Here is a 6,000-nt window from a genome sequence, read left to right as displayed (position 1 = left end):
CCAGGGAAAGCCACAACTCGAAACCCCACTATCTGTATTGTATATATTAGAAAATCAAGATGATATTACAATGCTTGTTCTCTCAATAACAATCCCAACACTCTGTAAAATCAATCTCCAACACACAAGCAAGCACTAGGCCAATAATTAGCCAATTCATGAGCTCTCCAAGACCCTATATCCTTGCGCAACTCCTATGGATGATTAACCCATCTTAATGCTAGAAAATTATATATTACAGAGAAATGGAACACATAAAATATATTGTAGAAATATAAACACATAAAACACATAAAACAAGAGAGACATAGATATATGTGGTTCGCCCAATTTGGGCTACGCCCACGAGAAACAACCAGTCCTTCCTTTTATATTTTCCAGCAAACTAAAGAGATACAACCTACAATAGATCTACTGTAATTCCCTCTTCGCTCTCATACAATCTCCTCTCTCTTTCTCATTGAGAATACAGGTCTACATAGACACAATATAATTCCCTCATATATAGTGAGGGGTTGCCTTCTAGGGAAAAAACCTTAAATTAAACATAACTTCTATCGTCAGATCTCCGCCTAATGAACGACCCATATTGACTATGAAATTGCAACATTTTACAAGGAAAATTTACATCTATTTTTATCTTTGGGGGTGTCGCCGCCGATCGCCCGCCAAGAGGGGGCTCCTAAAGATTGCTTCCACCCCTCCTAAACGCCCCTTGCAATGAAAATATTACAGGCAAAGTTGCCACCACATTACAAACTAGGGTCCAATGTGGTGATACCTCTGAATAAAAAAGATAATCATGCTCCACATCCAACAATCTCCCACTTGGAGACTGATTATAGCAACTCCACAAATGCTTCAATTGTTGGAGAATGACTCTACTTTGGACCTAGTTGTTTCTCATCTTCATCATCATACTTGAAGACCAATTGAAATTGAGAATAATCTCAGTTTCTCCCTGGTTACTACTTTTGTTAACATATCTGCAGGATTCTAACGAGTGTGTATCTTTTCCATCTTCAACTTTCCATCTTCCAAGATTGACCATATGAAATGGTACTTGAGTTGTATATGTTTGGTGTTGGAATGAAATGTAGATTTCTTTGCAAGATGTATGGCACTTTGGTTGTCACTATATAACTTGCCCAAATCCTGCTTCTTACCCAATTCGTCCAGAAACCTTTGTAACAAAATCATTTCTTTACTAGCCTTTGTAGCAAAAACATACTCTGCTTCCATTGTTGAGAGTGCAACGACACTTTACAGTTTTGAAACCCAACTGCTAGTTGTTCTACCTATGGTAAACACATACCCTATTGTGCTCCTCTTGTTATCTTTATCACCCACCATGTGTGCATCAACATATCCCTCTAGAGAAATGTTTGAACTAGCAAAGCATAATGCTTGATTTTTGGTACCTCTCAAATACATGAGAATCCACTTAACTTCCATCCAATGTTCTTTTCCTGGATTGTTCATGTACCCGCTGACAACTCCCACTACATGTGCAATATCAGGGCTTGTGCAGACCATTACATACGTTAAGCTTCCAAATGCTGGTGCATATGGAACTTTAGACATATATGCCATTTCTTCCTAAGTCTTGGGACACACCTCCTTACTTAGTTTGAAATGGCTAGCCAAAGGTATACTAACTGGTTTTGCATTTTTCATATTAAATCGTTTCAACACCTTTTCTATGTACTCACTCTGAGGCAATGTTACTTTTTTATTCTTCTTATCTCTAGCTATTTTCATACCAAGGATTTGTTTTGCAGCACCCAAATCCTTCATTGCAAATGAGTTTGCCAGGTTTCTTTTGATCACATTTATTTCCTGCATGTTAGAACCTACAACAAGTATGGCATCTACATACAATAACAATATAATATAACTGCCATCATTTTGTCATTTGAGATAAACACAATGATTAGTGTGACATCTAGTATAACCTTGTTCAGACATAAACATGTCAAATTTTAAATAACGCTACCTTGGAGCCTATTTTAAAACATATAAGCTCTTCTTCAATCCGCACACTAGTTTCTCCTTCCCTTTTACCTCATATCCTTGTGGTTGTTGCATATATATCTCCTCCTCCAAATACCCATGGAGAAAGGTTGTCTTTACATCTAACTGCTCAAGATGCAAATATTCAGCTACTACTAGACTTAAAATAGTTCTAATTGAAGTCATTTTAACAACAGGAGAAAATATTTCATTAAAGTATAAACCCTTTTTCTGTGCAAACCCCTTCACCACAAGTCTAGCTTTATACCTTTTTCTACCTCCATCTTCTTCCTTTAACCTGTAAACCCATTTATTTTGCAATGTTTTTTACTTTTAGGAAACTTGACTAAGTTCCAAGTCTAGTTATGTGGTAAGGAGTCCATCTCTTCTTTCATGGCTTGCTCACACTTCTTCCTGGTTTCTACCTGCACTGCTTCTTCATAGCTTTCTGGTTCACCAGAATCAGTCAACAATCCATAATATAATGAAGGAGAGTATCGTTTAGGGGTTCTACTTATATTGGTAAATCTTATAACACCACTGTCAAGTGTTTGAGGTGCTTTTTGTTGTTGTGGTTGTTGTATTTGTTCTTGTTATTGATCATTATGATTTTCAGAAACCTTCACATTTTCTGTGATGTCATCAAGAACTGTGTATTCTCTGTTTTCTTTTTCCTATTTCTTTTCCTGCATTTGATCCTTATACAAAACCTTTTCATTGAATATGACATCTCTTCTCCTAATGATTTTGTGTTTTTCATAATCATAAAAGCGATCACCAAAATCATTAACACCATATCCAATAAAGGTACATTTCCTTGATTTTACCTCAAGCTTTGTTATATTTTCTTTATTAATGTGGACAAAGGCTTCACAACCAAAAGTTTTAAAAATTAGTAGTTTACCTTTTTACCTATCCATGCCTCCTCTGGAATACCACCGTCCAAGGAACTTGAAGGCCATATGTTTATTAGATAAACAACAGTATGTACATCATCTACCCAAAATTCTAAAGGCAATCTTGCATGTAATCTCATGCACCTTGCATGCTCCATGATTGTCTTGTTCATCTTTTCTGACACACCATTTTCTTGTGAAGTTCCTGGAACTATCCTCTCTCTATGAATTCCATTCTCTAAACAATACCTATAAAACGCTTTGTTGCAATATTCACCTCCATTGTCTGATCTAAGACACTTCAACCTTTTTCCTATCTTATTTTCAACCAAATCTTTCCATTTCTTGAAAGTATCAAATACATAAGATTTATTTCAAATACAATAAATCTAGGTCTTTTTGGTTGCATCATCAATAAAAGTAACATAATAATGAGATCCACCGAGAGATGATACATGAGAAAGTCCCCATACATCTGTATGCACAAGCTCTAATTTTCGCTCTAAATTTTCTTTCCCATCTCTGAGGAATTGACTCTCTTTTGTTTTCCATAAGCACAATTCTCACATAATTTTAAATTAACATGCTTCAAACCTGGCAACAATTTCTTGAGTGAAGAATTTGCATCCCCTTCTCACTCATGTGCCCAAGCCTATAATGCCACAATGTTGTATCTGCTTCTGTAGAGGTTAAAGAATTAACAAAATTAGAAATACCATTGCATAAATACAATGTACCAACCTTTTCTCCTTTTACTATTACCAGGGATCCTTTAGTGACCTTCCATGTTTTATTTGTAAAAGTAGTCACACAGCCTTAACCTCCCAACTACCCTGTTGAAATTATATTTTTCTTCAGATCTGGAACATGCCTTACCTCCTTCAATAGCCATTGATTTCCATTTTGCTGCTTTATGAAAAATGTACCCATTACAATGATTTTATAGGGTTTATCATCACCCAATTGAACCTGTCGAAAATCTCCTTGAACATAATCATGAAAATGTTTCCTATCAGGTGTGGCATGGAATGTGGCCCCTGAATCTACCACCCAGGCATCAATAATATTTTCTAATGAAAGAATCAAAGCATCTTGCCACACATCACTTGTCACATTCACTTCATGATTATTTTCTTGTTGCGTGTCTCCTTCTTTTCCCTTTTGAGATTTGCAGTCTTTCTTCAGTTGTCCTTTCTTCCCGCATTTCCAGCACACTATCCTTGATTTGCACTTGGATCTGCCTTTCCTCGACTTACTTCAATATCCTAAGCTCTTTCCTCTTTCCATTTTTCTTCCCCTAGTCTCTGCAGTGAAAGCATTACCTGATGTCTCATTGGAACTTTTTTATCGCATTTACTCACTAAGGATTGCACTCACAACATCATCAAACTTTAAAGTACTAGATCTAGAGACAGAGTTACTAATGGCCATAACTAAGCCATTTTAACTTTTTAGCAATGAGCACAGAAATAATAGAGCCCTAACTTCATCATCAAAATTTACCCCTACAGAACTTAACTGACTGGTAATTGTATTAAATTCATTTAAATGATAAGCAACAGATCCACCTTCTGAAATCTTCATGTTAAATAAATGCTTCATAGGAAATACCTTATTTGAGGCTCAGGGTTTTTCATATAGTTTCGCCAATGCCAACATTAAACCCTTTGTTGTCATTTCCTTTGAAATATTAAAAGCTACCGATGCCACTAGGAATAGCCGTATTGTTCCAAGTTCTTTTCTGTCAAGAATAACCCATTTTCTGTCTCTCATACTCGTCGGTTGCTTTGCCTTTCCGCTCAATGGTTGGTAAAGATATTTCTGGTGAAAATAATCTTCCATCTGCATATTCCATAGTTGGTAGTTTTGGCCATTAAAATTATCAACCCTAAACCTACTATCTTCCACCATTGCTCCCAATCTAACTAAGAAACTTTCTCTCTTGCAATTTTATCAGCCAAATAGACCTTCGGATTTGATACTAGTTGTTAGAAAATTATATATTACAAAGAAATGGAACACATAAAGTATATTGCAGAAATATAAACACAGAAAAAACATAAAACAAGAGAGACAAAGATATGCGTGGTTCACCCAATTTGGGATACGTCCAGGAGAAACAACCAGTACTTCCTTTTATATTATCCAGAAAACTAAAGAGATACAAACTACAACAGATCCGTTGTAATTCCCTCTTTGCTCTCACACGATCTCCTCTCTCTTTCTCATTCAGAATATAGATCTACGTAGATGCAATACAATTCCCTCATATATATCGAGGGGTTTTCTTATAGGGAAAAACACCCTAAATTAAACATAACTTCTACCGTCATATCTCTGCCTAATGAACGACCCAGATTGACTAAGAAATTGCAACATTTTACAAGGGAATTTTACGTATATTTTTAGCTTCAGGGGCATTGCCCTTGATCCCCCGCCAGGGGGGGGGGCTCCTAAAGATCGTTGCAGCCACCTCGTAGACCCCCCTACAGTGCAAATATTACGGGTGTTGCTTCCGCCACATTACGAACTGGGGTCCAATATGGTGATACCCAACACCTAAAGAGAAATCAGTGCACTCAAAACTGCGCAATCCCTTCTAGGCTCATTTCCTGATTGCATGCACTATCAATGCAACTCAGAAAAATCTAGAACAAATAGTACACTATCCCTGTACTTTAATCTCAACTGGGTCTTTCTTAGAATCGACATGCATGAGTTTCTGTTGAGGAAACCTTTAGTTAACTGGAGTAGCACTAGTTGAGTACGATAATGTATCAACTGACTATTAACTCACTATTAGTTCGTCAAACAGTTTGGAACTAATTTAACTGGACTTAACTTAGTAAACTAAGGTAACTAATTACCACTCATACTTATCTCATCCTCGACCTCTATAATATAGGAAGAACATATACATGACTTCAGAAAGACTTCCAACTCGAAATTCCTAAGCTAATGAATTTTAATAAACTTAATTAACTATTTACAAGTTTCTATGAGAATATAATTCAATTTCAATTCATAGTTTAATACAAGGTAAAATTAAACTGGAATTTCTTGTTGCCATTTCTCAACATTCCCTCTCAAC

Source organism: Pinus tabuliformis, chromosome 1_1 (assembly GCF_031772625.1).
Source record: "Pinus tabuliformis cultivar Carrire ecotype Pingquan chromosome 1_1, CPIR1, whole genome shotgun sequence".
Taxonomy (NCBI): Eukaryota; Viridiplantae; Streptophyta; class Pinopsida; order Pinales; family Pinaceae; genus Pinus; species Pinus tabuliformis.
Note: the sequence above shows the minus strand (reverse complement) of the source record.